This window comes from Haliotis cracherodii, unplaced genomic scaffold, assembly GCF_022045235.1.
Source record: "Haliotis cracherodii isolate W230 unplaced genomic scaffold, xgHalCrac1.p SCAF_6, whole genome shotgun sequence".
NCBI lineage: Eukaryota > Metazoa > Mollusca > Gastropoda > Lepetellida > Haliotidae > Haliotis > Haliotis cracherodii.
The window spans coordinates 39,974,061-39,991,892 of record NW_027266319.1 but is presented as its reverse complement, the minus strand read 5'-3'; positions in this window follow the sequence as shown (position 1 = coordinate 39,991,892).

The following is a 17,832-nucleotide window of genomic DNA, read 5'->3' as shown; positions in this document are numbered from 1 at the left end:
AAGTGATGCAGGTCTCAGACATTTACAATTTAAGTGAAATCCCCGAGTACGTGTAGGGTGTTGACAAGCATAGACACATACTCGAGGCGAACAGGAATTCGAACCCACAATCAAAGGTTTCTGGAGTGCCCAACTGACGCAACAATGCACAGCGAATCGCGGCGCTTTAGGCGACTGGGACACCAATGCCTGCCTATTGTCCACATACCTCTGTGATATGGCTGTTCTTTTCTGTGTTAAACAACAAGCAAACCATATAGCGAATCCAGTTCCAAAACGTCAAACAACAATTGATATGCGCTTTCTAATGTTTGTGTTGAGGCAGTGACAACTCAAATTTAACATAGGGGGCGCCTACATACGTGATAATACTTTTATTCGCATTTTGATAAGTTGTTTGAATAAACTCTCGTACTAATGAGACTCAATCAGGTATTCACCATTTGTAGTTTAAGGTAAACATGTAGATTGTCAGGTTTATCGATCTCTTAGATTCTGTCTTTGCACTGACTGTCCTGGAATACTGGATAAATATAATTTGAATCAACATTAATGACTTGCCCTGAAAGTCTACTGTCGATCTGTATTATCATGGTTATTAGCGGTAAAACATTATTGACTTGATTTGTGATTCCATTCTCGAGGTTGACTTCTGTAAGCACAGTAAATGAGTGGGTGACATGTTTAACGCTGCAATCTGCCATGGCCAGGCTGTATCACGATGCTGTCTGTATAACAGAGTCAGGAGCAAGTGGGAATTTAGCAACTGTGATTCCAGTGACCAGCACCCGATCTCCTGCCCCGTGTCCGAATAGATAGCGGATCACCTATGCCTGTCGTAAGAGCCGACCAATTCGATCAGGCTCTGTGACATAATTTGATTGCAAGTCGTGCTTCAACGGCGTGGGTCGATCGTTGCTTATAATACCCATCAATGGTTTGTGTGACCCAGGTGTGATTATTCACTGAAATCTCACATATCCCAAATTATACTTGACAAAATGGAAATCAGTATATAAGTACTTGAGAAAATAATTTCTTCTTAAGAGGGGTAGAATAACACAAACATATGGCAACAACTCATCTTGTCACAGACTTGTTCATGTTTTGACGGAAAAACTTAACTGTGCTAACTATAAAGTGGTATAAATGTTATGTTATTGAAAATAACTACGTACCATTTTGTCCTTCGTTGTTTTATCATGACAAATTCATTAAGCCAACTCAACCTGGTAACAGGAGACAGAGCCACACGCCCTAAAAAGGGTGGTGTAACAACTCAATTAACCGGTCAATATCCGGTGTGACCGCCATTTGTGTTGTTACATGCGAGGCAGCGGTGGCACAGTGAAGACACCACATGATTGAAAACAGCTTTGGGGGATGTTGGCTGGTTCAGGTCCTGTCGTAGGCATCGGTTCATCTCATCCAAGTCATGTTCAGTAAGGGAGAGGTCCGGAGATGCAGCCGTCCATGGCAGTACAGCAATGTTATGCTGCCTCAAAATATCTGTTACAAGACGTGCAACATGTGGGTTGGCATTATTCCGCTACAACGTGACGTTACGTCCCTGCATTTGCACAAAAGGTAGAATATGATATCAAACTATGTCGTCGCGGTAGCGTACGCCATTCAAAAATGCCATTTACAATGTCTTGTTCTATGAGTTTACCCTACCTTAACAGTTCCACCCCAAACTGACGACGTAGAGTACAACGTTTTCCTTGACCCCTAGGGGTAGACCCTTGCATGACCATCAGAGCTGTGGACGTGTGGGACGGATTGTCCCTCAACCGGTTGCGTACTTCCTCTCGCATTTCGGTAGACCTACACTAACCCCTGGATCCTTGGTTCTCGCGATCTCAAATTGCCCGCCCTTGATTTTCATCAGCCAATTGGATTTGCTACCTGAGTTACAAACCAGCCTCAATGTTGGGTTGGTAATATCAAGAACATGACAGCCAGCCCCTTTGATCACGATAGAGTTTGCCAGAAATTAAACATTGATAAAACTGACTGTCATGCAAAAAACCCTCTTAAAATTCTTTTTGATGACAAGGATCTTTTCATGTCCATTAAAACTGTCGGTGGCAAGTCAATGGGCAACAAGCATTCCCATTTACTTTATCTCGACTTTTGATTGGTGGGTAAAATGTTAATGAAAACAAGGACGGGTAATTTGAGGTCGCGAGAATCACGGGAATGGATCCAGGGGTTTGTTTTAGTTAACCGGAATGCGAGCCCAGGGGATATAGAGGTTCTGCCACTAATATGTCTCAACCCAGAAATTGTGCGAGCTGTTAATGTGGCAGTTTGGCATCGATTCCGTAGATGCACCAACCGTAAATGGTTGTCTTGGTGACGTCACGTCACACGTGGACGACCGGCCCGTGGCAAGTGTAGTATAGCCCCGTTGTAGATAATGTCTCCAAAGATATTATATTGTGTTTCGATGAACATTAAAATGTCTGGCAACCTTGTCTTGCACCATTCCTGTTTGTAGCATACCCACGGCGCTTAGACGTTAGTACAAGCCCTGGCTTTGGGTAATCATCGTTTACGGCAAAGCAACAGTCTTTTTTACGAGCACAATCATTGTGTCCTGTTCACATAAAAAACACGTGTATGAGAGTTATGTTCTCACCAAACATGCAAACATCCAACTTGTGCGCCGTGTGTTAACATGTAGGGGGTGAGGGAACCGTTTTCTGTAACTTCTAAATTTGACATTTCCACTGGATCAAAAAGGACCACTATCGTATCTGGTCCTTGTACATGTACAGTTCAAGCAGAGGCATGCATAAGGTAGAAGAATAAGAGTCAAATATCACATGGTGTCTTGACGAGTGTCTGAGAATGGTTGATCGCATAATTTACCATTTGACAGGATTTGGATCATCTTTCTAAATAAAACATATATCCAGTATTAAACATATTCCCTGATTATGATACTAATACTGACATACATACACACGCATTGCTTAATGCCACTGCAATTACCCACACCGTGGTTATAACCCGATCGATGTGTTTGAAAGTGCTAGGTGTTCGGTGCGTAAGTGTTGTGTTCCCGATTTATGCATGATCTTGGCAGTGGGCTGACACAAGTGACATTGGCGAGGGACAACGCTGAAGCGAAGCCACGGGTATGATAGCGGAGGCCACTGTGTACAGTTTTCTTATGGTTCTGGCGAACCATGGATCAAGCGTCCTTTGTTTTGATAGTAAGTATTGGTTTCATGTATGTTGTGTATCCTTTCAATGCATATACTTTATCTAATGAAAAGTTTTACGTATTGATGAAATTCGTTTGTTTGATTTAATGTTGATTCTATTACCCTGGTCACAAAAGCAATGATTTATTTTGTTTTAATCGCCAAGGAAAATACAACGTTACACAAAGATAAATCAGCTGCATGTTGCATTCATGAAACCTAAATAGACATCGAAATTCACAGACAGAAAGAAAGACAGACAGACTACAGACAGAGACAGACACACGCGCACTACTAGTTCTGTTTTACATGTACGAGCAAATACGACTGAATACATCTTGCTTCAGATAACATTTCAGAAGATACTGTCACCTTTACTCGTTCAAAGCTATTCTCCGACTTGCAACGTCACATCGGAATGTTTCCCTTAACTGTTGTCCTACAAAAGGAAGGAGGTAAGTAAGTAAACTTAAGTATCGTTTTTAGTTTCAAAAAGCGAAATATTAATGGATGTCAGTTCAGGGCTAGGGTAAATTTTGCCACATTGCAGCATTTGACCATGGACATTTACCAAATGATGATCATACAAATATGGTCGTCGTGTAAACAAGGTGCAATTTAAGAAAATGGTAACACACCAGGATAGGTAATATCTCTCAACATTGAATAAGACATTTCTTAATCTACAGCTTTTATTGTTTATTGTACATTTCTATTTTGCAGTAAACACAACCAGTGATTAACATTGGTCTACTTAACTCTGAAGCTTTCTTCGTTGAAGTCAGATGTACTAACTAAACTCTATTAATGTTTATTTCAGATTATAGGATAGATATAATCATCAGCTCCCTTTCAGAAAAAGGAATGTCTATTGTGTTGAACTTTGAAGAGTTTAATGGTGCAATAACTTCTGAGATGATGGCAAAAAGACAAGACGTGGAAAGGCCTGCAATCATGGGTGGATTTAACTTCTTGGTTTTCTCGGATGTTGATGGAGTCTATGTGATATTAGCCAAGGTATATATTTTTGTTAGGTGTTGAGTCCCAAGTTGAAACGCGAAGGTTAACCTTGCAATCGGTAAGTACAGAACCAAATTGTGAAAGCAGCACATGACCACACAGTTGTCAAGATGCAAATCGGGTCGTAAATGACCTCCAAACGTTCTTGTCTCGCTCAGCCTCCTAGAAACTTCTCAAACGGTGAAGACGATCATGTTTGTCAACACAAAAGGGAGGTAACTCTGAATTTAAATTCCCTGTTATCTGGCCATAAACACAACCTAACATTGCACGGGCGTTTCAGTAATTTTCTTCCACTGACAATCAATACAAATTAACTTACAACAATCTCCACTGTCACACAACACTCTCCCCCCCCCCCCCCCCCCCTCCACACACACACACACACACACACACACACACACATTCAAGATGAGAATGTTTGAACACAGTGAAAACTTGACCCGTCACATTCTATTAAGAGAACATAAAATAAATGCTACGTGGAATAATGTGTTGTAAGCTGGCAGGAATTCAGAGTTTTCAGAAACGTATTCCGTCTGCATTTGGCAAGTAGTTGAGTAGTTGGACGTAAATGGCCAACAATTGCACTCGTCTCGCTCTTATGTAGATACAGGCAGACTTCTAGAAACTACTCTAACAATCAAAGCGATCATGTTTGTCAAAGTGTTGCAATGCCAAAATCGAGGTGAGGTTTTTTTCTCAGTTGTGGGGTATCTTTTCTGACAGGGTTATTGATGTCATTCCCATATTGCCGTAACAATACCCACCAGCATCAATTGTCAGCTTAACGGATGATAAAGTCCATTTGGTGTTGCAAAGTAGAAATCATGTTTGCACGCATACGCTAAGTCAGTGAGATCTGATAATGTCCTATAAAAGATCAAACTTACACACAAACTTAGCTTAACCAATTCTGAAAAATACAGTTATCAATTCTTGGTATAGGGGACGAAGCATATCCCAACAAATGATCCAAAAGAGAAGAGGAATCTGTTGGATGTATTTCAGAGTGGGTTAAGTCAGTGCGTGGGGTTGTAATTGGTGGAGTGGACAAACTGAAACAGAATTGGCATAAACCCGTTCTGTCCCAGCGGGCTGTCATCCAAAGTCCGACTGCCTTACCTGAAAGGTTATAGTGGTTCTGACTGATAAGGCCTCATACGACAAAACCATTATATGTAAGCATGACTACATCAATTGTTTGAGACCCGCGAAATCCGGGTTAGAATAGGTCTTTAGCAACCCATGGTTGTCCTATAAGGCTACTATAGGGATCGGGTGGTCAGGCTCGACAACTTTGTTGGTGCATGTCATCGTATCTCAATTGCGTGGATCTATGCTTATGATGTCAATCATTTGATTGTCTGGTCCAGACTCGATTAATTACAAGCCTCCGTGATATACTGGAATATTGCTTGATTTGCTTGAATGTTTGCAAGTTCAATTTTGTCAATATATTTTAACTTTGAACACCACTATCTCAGACGACAAACTTGTGGAAGAACGTGATTCCTGGGGAATTTGTTATACTGCATGTGGTGACCATAGATATAGTTACATCTCCATCTTCAGAGGATCAGGACAAATTGTAAAAAAATGAATGCAAATGTCGTCTCAAATTCGCTGAAGAACAATATGTGAAAAGATGCTGGACTGCCTCAGTGATAAGATCTATGTTAAATGTGGGGATAAGAAGGCAAGAAGTAGACATCCCGTATAGGCACAAATTGTGTTCCCCCTTCTTGCTGATCTGTTTCTTTATGCATATGAAAAGTAATTTCTGCTCGGATTGGCAAAATAAAGACAAGGGTATTTGGCCAAGAAATTTAACTTCAGGTCTATCGATGATCTGGTATAATTAAATAACGGTCAAATAGCCAATTTCCTTCCACTGATGTACCAACCGGAACTAGAAATGAAAGAAAACAGTGAAACTGCCTAATCTGTTTCATAATTAGATGTGTGTTCAGAGTAAGAAATAACTCCTCATAATACAAAAGTCAACTTTGCTTTTATGTCGAGCAATATTCCAGGAGCCCAAGAATGCTCTTTCTTCAAAGATTTCAAACTGCACCATAAGACTCTTGCTCAGAAGTGGTTGGATCAATGTGAAAACATTCAAGGCCTCAGTACAGCTTTCAAGGCGTTTTATGGTAGACATGTGGAGCACTATTCCCAAATTGACTAATCAGTGACAAACATGACCTCCGATAGAGTTCCCTTTTTTAAACATGTACCATGTGTTTTTGTGGTTTTTGTTTCAGGTAAACAGTTGACTTTCCTATGACTCGGAAACATGCCCCGTTTTTGTCGCTTTTATTTAAAGAATATGATGACAATTTACTGTCTATAACCAATGCAAAAAGAGTTTCCATGCAAATATGTATTTTCAGAGATATGACGTGCCTATTAGTCTAGTCAATTATTGAAAATACCCAAAAGAAATTGGTACTGAATTTTTCGTGTTATTTTAGATTGCCTATTGTATTTTTTGTAAACACAAGTTGAGAACAGAATTATTGTGTGGGAAACAAAAGATGACAAGATGACCAAAGTTGTAGAATTTATCGATAATATTACTTATGAGAGCTGTGTATTTTGTAAGCATGTAATATTTGTAAATCTTTTTCTTAAAAAACTGGAAGTTCGGTACCTTTTTTGAATATCTATATTTAAAAATTACGAATTTGCAAAGTAAGATAATAACATTTATAGGATCGTTGTGTCGCTGATCAAATCCAAGCAGAATGTTTTTTTCTTGTTAATGTGAGCTTAACTTGAATCTCATCTGATAGCCACTCTTTCAGTTTTTGCCATAACGGTTTCACTTTGCTACAGTCTGCCAGTACATGGGAAACAGATTCTATACTATTTGAACAAAAACTACATGTCTCCGAATCAACTAGTCGCATTTTAAAAAGTATTTTGTTTGTTGGTAGTATATGATGTAATACTTTTTACTGGAACCATTGTAGTTCAGTATCTTTTGTGCATCGGAATGGTATATGGTTATAAGTATGCCACACGCTTAAATCGAGATCGTTTTCTAAAATATGGTACCATTTTGCACAATGTTGGTTATTGACATTAAATTTTTTCATCAAGGTTCTGTAGTATGACTGGCTATTGCCATTCAGTAGTTCAGACAGATATGTAGGTATGAATGGCTTTTAAAAGGTCTGTATGTCCTTAAAGTCGACAAAGTGTTTTGAGCAATAGTGTTTTAGTGTGCTTATTATTCCTCTATATCTTAAAAAGTTGGTTTTCACATTGTATTTGTCTTTAAACTGTTCATATGATAGAAAGTTTCTGTTTTTGCACAAAAGGTCATTACAAATCAACGGACTGAGAGTATCTTTAAGATTCGAACAATCATATTCAAATATTTATGCAGAACCTAGTTTCGGTAAATTGGCTTTGAATAATTTGCCCCATTTAGATGTCTGTTTATAATATCGTTTAATTACTGTGATTTTTTTAGACTGTATAATTTCTTTAAGTTTAGGAGCGTTTAATCCTCCATATTTCACACCGCATGTGAGTTGAGTTCTTTTTATTTTATCTGGTTTATTTCCCCATACAAATCTAAAGCATTTTTTTTCAAATTTTTCAATTACACTTTCTGGGGGTTAGGTATAGAAGCAAAAAGATGGTTTAGTTTTGGAATGATTAGAGATTTTAATGCAGTGATCCTTCCAAGAGGTGATAGGTTTCGGACAGACCAGACATGCATGAGTGTCTCACAGTGTCTCTTTGTAATTAGAATCTATCATGTTTTCCAAGTCTATGTCGAATTTGATCCCTAGGAGTTTAAAGTTACCTTGATCCCAATTTAGTTTCCAATTATGGTATATTTTCATTCTACTGCGTTTTTTTGAACCAAACCCAATAATTCTTGTTTTATCGACATTGACTTTAAGTCCGGAGAATCTTGCAAAAAATGTTAGCACTTATTGTAGACTGCGTTCTGAACCATCTAAGACGCATGATGTGTCATCAGCAAACTGATTCAATAGGTATTCAATATTATCTACCTTAATTCCTTTTATATTTGCATTGTTTCTTATCATAATTGCTGATATTTCCGCACAAAGGATAAACAGATAAGGGGATAAAGGGTCCCCCTGACGACAACCTCTAGAAATATTAAAGGTAGCTGAGCCAAAGCCATTTACGAGAACACTAGATTTAATATCGCTATAAAATATCTTTACCCATTTTTGTATAGATTTTACAAAGTTAAGAAACGTTAAAACCTTATGTAGGAAGGGCCATTCAACCGTATCGAAAGCTTTCTCAAAGTCTACCAACAAAAGAAGGCCAGGCCTATTGTATTATTAGTACTAAAAGTTCTCCTTTGCAATATGAGGTCCTATTTTGGGGGATATATAGTTGAGAAGTATGAATTTTCTTGCAATATACTTGAGAAATGTCAAACTGTGGATAAGACTTTCTATACAAATCTATGATGGGAAAGAGGTAACTGCTATACACCAGTCAGAAGGTCAAACTATAAATGATGAGTAGATATGAATAAAAAGGATTTTAGGGAAATAATACTTTATTTCGTTTAAAATGAAATAAGTACAACACAAACAGAAGATGCCATTGCGTTTTGATGATAACATATTTGTGCTCTATCTAAAAGTGAAGTATCCTTTTATAATTTGAAGTGACATACTTGCTAAAATTATAATTGTCAACTAATTACAGATGCCAGAAGCATTTCTAGGTTATAGTACGGTCGCGTTGTAATTGTCGCAGTATCTGTTAAACAATGAGCTGTAAGTACAAAGCTCATTGAAGGTGCAGATGCAGCATTTCTGAATTCCTCACATTTGTCGTGCATTTTCAGTGCAACACCTTTTGCAATATCATTAACCTTTGAAGTGGTATCACATCCCAGGATTGCATGCAAAATCAGGATACTGTCTGCCAGTTTTTCTTTTGTTTAATTGATATCCCCCATGTATATTTTCTTGAATGTTGGTTTGGGATATGGCGATAAATAAGCTTTGAATGATTCCATATATACGTGGTAGCACAGTAAGACTAGTCAGTATCATCACCTTCCAAGGTTCTCTCAGTTGCTGCTGATGTACGGCTGTTTTGACAAGAAGGATATCAGCAGCAGAATCATGGATGGTTTGAATACCAGATCCCTTAAGTTTTTTACTCAACATGTTGATGAATTTCTGCTTGTTTTTCGTGTCTGCTAGGAAGGTCTCATTTCTTCCCACAAATGATCATGTCATTCTACCATGAATTTGGAATTTACTCGATTCTGATTGGTCAATCAGAGGCTATTAAATCACACTAAACCCCCTCTGATTGAAACAGCTGATATTCATAGAATAGTACTATTTTCAGTCATTGTCGGTAGGCATATTTAAATAATTATATCTACAATTACAGGTTACAAAATGCACAGATGCTCTTACTACAATATTCAAAGGATGTGTGGAAATACATTTCGTGCAGAAAAACACCACAGAAATCAATAAAAGGGAATATATTTACGCTTTGGAGACAACAGAGAGCTAAATTTAACGCTGCGCGTTCGGTTCCAAATTCAATTTAGCGGGGTTAAATCTACACGTAACCTATCTCTACCTTGAAAACACAGTATGTTTATCTCCTAAGTGTCGTTATTAATAATAAGTGACCGCAGAGCGATTTTCTACACTTATGATAAAGAGTTACTCGACTCTATTAGTCGACAGTAGATAATTGTGAACGCTGTTGAAGATGAGGTTATTGTGACTTTCAGCTAGAGATGCATGACGGTAGAGAATATTTTGTATTGTACATGTAGTTTCAGCTTTTCTCATGTCAGCGAACATGATATTTCTGGGAATAGTGTAATTGGGACATTCAAGAAAGAAGTGTATGTCGTTTCCACATGGGTTTCCACAAGAGCAGGACAAAGTATCAGATAAATTTACTTTGAAGAGATCTGAATTTAGGGAACTGCAAAAATGCCTTAGACGTGTTTGTAAAATATTAGCTCTTCGGTTGCCGTTTAAGAAGTATGGAGGTGGAGCTGCAATGGTTGTTTTAATCATGTGTTTAAAATTTGACAATGATATCGATGTTGAATTTCTGTATTCAGGGGCCAACTCATTCCATAGTTTGATATAGTCGTACATGTAATTTTTAAGCTGGGAGTGGAATTTTTCTCACATTTCATTAACGTCTGTACATTCTTTAAAAAGCTCATTCCAATTTTTATTCTTAATTTGTATATTCATTTCAGCAATGTTTGTTTGTAGAGCCATACGTTTCTTTTATATGATTTTTTTTGTATTATAAACATTATAGGAAACGAAAACTCCCCTGTAGTCCGATACATCGGAACTAAATTCAAGTACACCGGATAAGGAACAGTTACAATCGTTACTTACTAATATAGGATTAATGAGTTTAGCCGAATGAGTTGTAATTCGTGTTGCTTTATTTATAATCTTGCGTAAATTCTTGCATGTTTTTATGTCACGTAAGTGGTGAATATTCGCATTGAAAAGATCTGTATTTAGGTCCTAGATTTTAGTCAATTTTTGCCGGATACTTCTGATATTCAATTGGACTATGCTTTTATTATTGGTTGTGTTATATTCTTTTTGGCTGGGATTTGGATGAATATCACCAGAAATGAACAACAGAAGGAGAGGGATTACTTTCATGTTTACGCACAGGCCATACGTCAAAACAAGACAAAAAAGTGCAGTATGTGTATCGCGAAATGCATTTTGAAATGGATCTATACTTTACTGGTAAAAGCGAGAAGCCCTGTACGTCATGATGTCAATCATTGCCTAATTTTGGGAGGATAATGTACCAGGTGAGGGCAACGATGAACCTGTGGTCCAAGTGTTTGATAATTAGCTTGGTGAATAATGTTTTTCGAATATTAAGCGCGCTGTAAAGGCATAATGAATATATGGGGTCTTCTTGATTGTGTAGTACAAAATGTTCAAAACAATTGAACTGCAGCATGTTTGTCGACAAAGGACAAACACATGAAGTATATACAAGTAACAGAAAAGATCCAGGAAAAGGCTGGGTTATTGTTCAATATGAATAGATGAAATATGATAGAGAAGCGTACAGTGTGAGACTACAAGTAGTGTGTTTTGCCACAAATTGATTTCGGTGGCTTGGGTGGGACTGTGCAATAGCTGTGACCATGATGCATCTGGTTAGGGACATCTTAATGTGTATAGTAGGAAGAAGTAGGTAGCTCTGAAATAATATGATGGTCAGATTCAGAATATAGCGATGACTTTTTGTAAGATACCCAAATTGGTACGGGTCATGAGGTCACAACACATTTAAGAGTTCATCAAATCATCAATGTCTGCAAGACAGTTGATCCAAAATCTCCTTCCTCCTTGTTTTCGTGCATATATCTTACCATCAGAGGTCCAAAATGAGTACATTGAGGTAGCTTTCTTGAGCTCTAGAAGCCTTTAAATTAGTGAATGGCGATGTTTGGTCAGGTCTTCAGTGATGAAGATTTTGTGTAAGCTTGCGTTTGGACATGTACACATCAATTTTCGTTTTGTGGGATACAGATTTGTCAAGTACGCGGTTCATGATGACCCTACCCACAGTATAAGAACGATCTACGTCATTCTTATCTATTTTTATACCTAAGTATGTATGACAGATATCAATGACTTTGTCATCGGTTGGGGCTTTGACATCATCGATGGGCACTGTACTGTCTTCCCCAAACGTGATTTAGGTTCTAGCAGTCATCAGTTTACCGACCCAACACTAAGGCACAGTCTTGTAAAATATTGGAAAAATTGAGATCCCAGATTCAAAGGTTTATAACTTCTCCGCACGCCAGTGTGCATGGATGTATTTGGTAAAAGTCTACAACAAAACAAAACAAAGGAATTACTCCTTATGCATTAAGGAAAACACACATGTACGTTGGTACTTTTACTACCGTGTGGTAGACTATAACTTTATATAAAAACCGAATCATCCTAGCGGCGTTAAACCCAACTCACTCACTCACGAATCATCCTAGCATAACATAAATCTGAAAGAAGCGTCAGAGCAATCATTAAGCTTATCCCAAAACAGCAAACATTTGTAAAAGAAAAAAAACTACGTGGAGATCTTAATTGCGCATCCAAAAATTTAAACGTGGTTTCTGATGCTTCATTGCACTAGAATTTTCACATTCTGAATGAACACAAAATATAACATAAGTTACATCCAAAATATATCTAAAAGGTTCTTAATGATATGATTAATAAACTTAAACTATGGATGGCTGAAGTTCGACCTGATATAGCATGGTATGCTTAAAACCAATGTGGGGAACCCACAGGACCTCTTGCGACCGACGAACGTTCTAAAACTAGCACTTCCGGTCCTAAGCGAAGTGCATGATTGAGAACCACTAAATAAAATATCACTGTTACTTGTAACGGTTAAAAAAAATACCATTTGGATAACTATATAAAGGGATATACTGATAGCAGTTCATCCCCAACTAAATCGGCTTGGCGAGCTCTTGTAATCAGACGTCTATCAGAGAATGAACAGTACATCTGGAGAGAGAGACTAGCATAGAGACCAGATCTTTCACGATACCACAAAATTCATAAACGGTTACAAATGCATGTTTTTTTTTAAAATGTAATGTATCTCTATCCACATTTAAGACAACCCCTGCAACTTTGTATTAAAATCGGATCAAGAGCAAAAGTGTCGAAAGAATGTAACCATTGTAATAGACATTGCTATGACTATGATTGCCATATTATTTTGCACTGTGAAATGTTTATGGCCTGACAGAAATAATTTCTTCTCATGCCTGATTGATAAACTTGATGTAGATGTATACGTGAACATAGATATGCTTGACGATGATGATATGCTTTCATTCTTTCTCGGTGCAGATGTCCATGACTTGACTAACGAACTTGATTACGATACTTGGCAAAGCATCATAATGTCTTTCTGCCACTTCATATGGAATTTAAAGAAACACCTTATGTATATCTACTAAAAACCTTACTGTTCTCAAAATGTACATTGTAAATTATTTATTCATAGCAGTGTATAACATGATTTCATTGTATATAGTCATTAGTCAAGTAATTTCATTGATGTATTGTAAATAATGTATTTGCCCATGTAAAATCTTCGGATTCAACTCTGTAGGAAATAAAGAAATTAATTCATTCATTCATTCATAAAGCGCAACGAATTGGGTCTTGTGTATTGTTCAAGTTCCTCGATGTGAATATGAGCCTTTGTCGGATTATCCTCAACCCTATCTACTTTGTTTTGAAGTTGCTGGATCAGATCTGATTGTTCTTTAATTACCAAATTTTGATTTTCGATAGAATCTACTGAAGTACTTGTTGCCGATTTAACGGCATGCTCAACGACTTGTTCCAGGTGTTTGCCTAAACCCCATCGTCAACTTTGGCATTAAGACGGGTAACAGCTTTGCCATAAAATGTAATTTTTTGTGGACAACTGCCTGAGTTAAAGCATCTAAGGCTTCGTCCTCAGTGAGAGACTCACCCCCACTGGATAGAATAGGTCTTCTTTGTCGTTGTGCGGGAGGTTGGTCATCAGCCAGACTGTCTCTGCCAGGCTTTTCTCCAGTCGAAGCTTTGGGTAATTAATGTTGAAGATGATATGTAGTCTCAGCTGGCTAACGTCACTCCCATCAAGTCAGCTTCATTTCTCAAACATAATTTTATTTCCGAAGACATTTTGAATGAAAGAAATTCGATTTATAATCATATTAAACAAACCTACATGTATTTTACCGAATTCAAAAATTTATACATATGTTCCACATTTCGTTCCAAAGGACCTGGACTATTCAACTCGCTCGCGAGAGTCGAAGGTTGTCTGCGTCTTTAAAGTGAATACATTTACAATGCACATGTATATGTACAACGTTTAACTGCATAATATATATTCATAATAATCAATTATTCTCTTTCCTAATTCAAATGAGCATATTCTGAGTCTAAATCTGCAAGATGACAGACAAAATCCTTCTTTGTACAATGCAAAAGTAACGGTTTATAAAGTTTTACAAACATTCTTTCTGGTACTTTTAACCACGTTTAGGTCGTAGGTACATATATGTTATAACAAAAATCATGCTGAAACATATAATTATAATCATCCCGCCATTAGCTTTAGGGCTGTTGTCGATCATATTGCGGTCATGGCGGTTGAACGATGGTATGAGGAACACTTATATATATCAGTATGCTGAAAAGACTTTTGTAATATCATTGACATTTTACGAGTAACGTGGTGCAGTCAGATATATGAGACAGCAATAACCCCAAAAAACTATATCTCAATGACCTGTTTTGCTCTAGGCACCTTTGGCATTTTTAAACCCTTTCCACTGCCTCAGAGACGTTTTATCAGTTCACTATATATATGTATATTCTGGATTAAAACACAACACAGCAAGAACAAAATGATGCAGACGCTGTAGCAGCTGAATGATCGGACCATAAGAAAATGTCAACGGGACCTGAACAACATCTGTTACGATGACGTCAGAAGTTCAAATTGGAGTAGGGGGTCATACGACAAAGTCACAAAGTTAATAACGGGTATGACCACCCTGTGCGTGAATCACAGCAGTGCATCGGCGACGCATGGAGTCCACCAAATGGGCATGGAAGACCTCGGGAATGGCCTGCCATATCCTCCTCAAATCCTGTGCCAAGTCACGGACGTTATCTGGAGGATGTAGAAGACGACGCAGACGGCGCTCCATTTCATCCAACACATGCTCTTTTGGGGAGAGATCTTGAGAAATTGCAGGCCATGGCAGTAACATGACATTGTTATGGTGAAGGAAATCCATTGCGACCTAGCCGTGTGAGGACGAGTGTTGTCCTGTTGAAATGTCAATCCCGGGCCATGACGTTGCAGGAAAGGAATGACCACAGGCCTCAGAATCTGATCTCTGTAGCCAACACCGGTGAGATTGCCCTGAACAACCACCAAAGGGGTTCGGTGCCGTGCTGTTATCCAACCCCAAATCATCACAGAGCCGCCTCCAAAACGATTCCTCTCCACAATACAGTTGCGTGCATAACGTTCTCCCAAACGCCGGTAGACACGTTGGCGCCCGTCACTGTGGGAAATGTTGAACCTCGATTCATCTGTAAAGACAACATTTCTCCACTATATTCGAGTTTGGCGAACATGATTCCGACACCATCGTAGACGGTTGACTCGATGACGGTGTGTCAGGATGGGACGTATGGCAGGACGTCGTGGTCGAATCCCGTACTGACGTAAACGATTCCCGACAGTGTTGGGATGGATGCGGCGCAGTCCAGGAATTGTCTGGGATGTCGTTACTGCCGTTTGGAACCTGTGTCGGAGATGTGTAACTCGAATCCATCAGTCCTGTCTTGGCGTCGTTACTCGGGGACGTCCTGAACGTGGGTGGTCGGCAACGTCATTTGTGTTCTGATAACGCCTCACCAATGCCGATATCGTGTTACGATGGCATTGGAAATGTGTTGCCACCTGTTGTTGCCTCATTCCCGCTCGGATCATTCCAATAGCTTCATGACGCTGTGCAGCTGTCAAACTTGGCATGATTTGCTTGTGATATGCTTGTGTCTGCGCCTGAGAATTTTTGAATTTTTGAATGACCACAGATCATGCTTTCCAAAGTGACAGCGAATTTTGAGTTGCACATGCTGTGTACAGCTGCACAGGATGCACGTGCAGTAACACATTGCACGTCCATAGGCCCCCATCAATGACGTCATATCGTATGGCACGTGCATGAGCAATTGAATGTCTCCAATAATTGCTGTGTTCAAACCTATATTTTATATATGGACGGTGTGCCCTTATATCTATTTTTTTCCATGCACAGTTTCTTAATCTCACTCATCAACTTCTAATGTAAACACTTTCCGAATGTATTAATCACAATTGGCTATCATATCTGAATACTGTGACACTTAATGAAATTAAGTTTTATCAAAAATGATTTAAACAGTTTGATTGTATTGATGTTATTCATTGTAGGCCCACCATCTTGACCGTCACTATGGATGGGGTTCGCTAATCCGACATATGTCAAAATGGCTGATTGTGTTGACGGATGGAGGAGATGCTGCTGACCTGATGATGGACGAAGTTCTCCTGGACAATGTGGCCGTAACGACCATAGAAAGTATAGGCGGCAGTTTCACGGCGGAGAAGGTTTTGTTCTTCAGTTACACATGAGTGTAAATTGTGCCTACGAAGACATTTGAATAACGCTGTTTCAGCAATATACACAATCATCCGGGAACATCCAGGTGTTTCATTACCTAACAAATAGTGCGGCGTTTAAACCAAACAAACAAACTGTTCTACAAATTGTGTGAGTGACAGGTGCTACCGGTAGGGCAGGCCTACCCTTTTTGCTAACATCTGGTGTCATTTTCAGTGATCCGTTCATATAATTGTCACCACTAACTTGCCCTTTAAGCCCAACGGATTCTGTTTCGACAGACAATCGAGACTGGTTCGTCCATGGCGTTGATGTTTTATATTAGCAGTTTTGATTTCGTTTGCAGCTGAACTTGCATGTGTACTATGATCCGATTTCACCAAGTAAAAGTGTTATGTAATCAAAGACACCGTATTCCTTGTTCACAGATCACCTCCTCGGTTTATACGTTGATGTGGGAGAAAGGTTCAAGAAAACTGCAACATGTATCACAGTCTCCAACAAGAGATGCCATAACACGGGTCTTTCCAAACACAGGATATGGATTGAATGGTAGAGTCTTAAAGGCTGCAGTTCTCAACGTAAGCGCCACGTTATAATAACAAGCTATTTAAGCATACCTTCAATAATTTGTATTTAATGAGAATCTCTTTGACACAATATGGTGAAGGATTCATACTTATTATGATTAATTCCATATTTTCTTTCCACTTTCTCTTGTTCCCTATACACCCTGCTGCAGAGACAGTTGACACCTCTCTGACATTGAACTCATTTTTTTCATTGTTCTTATTACACCAGACGCATGTATTCTCTGTTTCAGTGGCCGACGTGTGAAAGGAGATTCCTCAACGGTACTTTCACCTATTCGGGATTTTGTGATTATATTCTTCATCATCTCTCTAGAGTGTTCAATTTCAGGTACTTCTTTCATTATTGTTAATTAATTATTTTTATTATTTTTATTTTTTTATTTATTTAATGGGAAGCATTTTGAAGAAGTTCCACCCAAGCCACATTCGAAACCAATACCATATTTGCCATCTGTTTAATGTACACATGTGTGATGTTTGTGAACATCTGATTTTAGAAATAAAAATATTTGCCATTTGACACAATACTTACACAATACATAACGAAATGGTGCTGAAAGTATTCCTATTCCCGAATCTTTGGTCTCCCTCAAATTGTCCTCCAAACTTTAGTTTTGTTTTCATGAAATGCGTATCTACGACAACTGACCCTTCAATATATTGAAAATAAGAATGTAATCATAGCCCATTGAAAGTTGAAACTTTGTAGATGATGATACGACAAATAATGTCCTTGTGGGTAATTCAA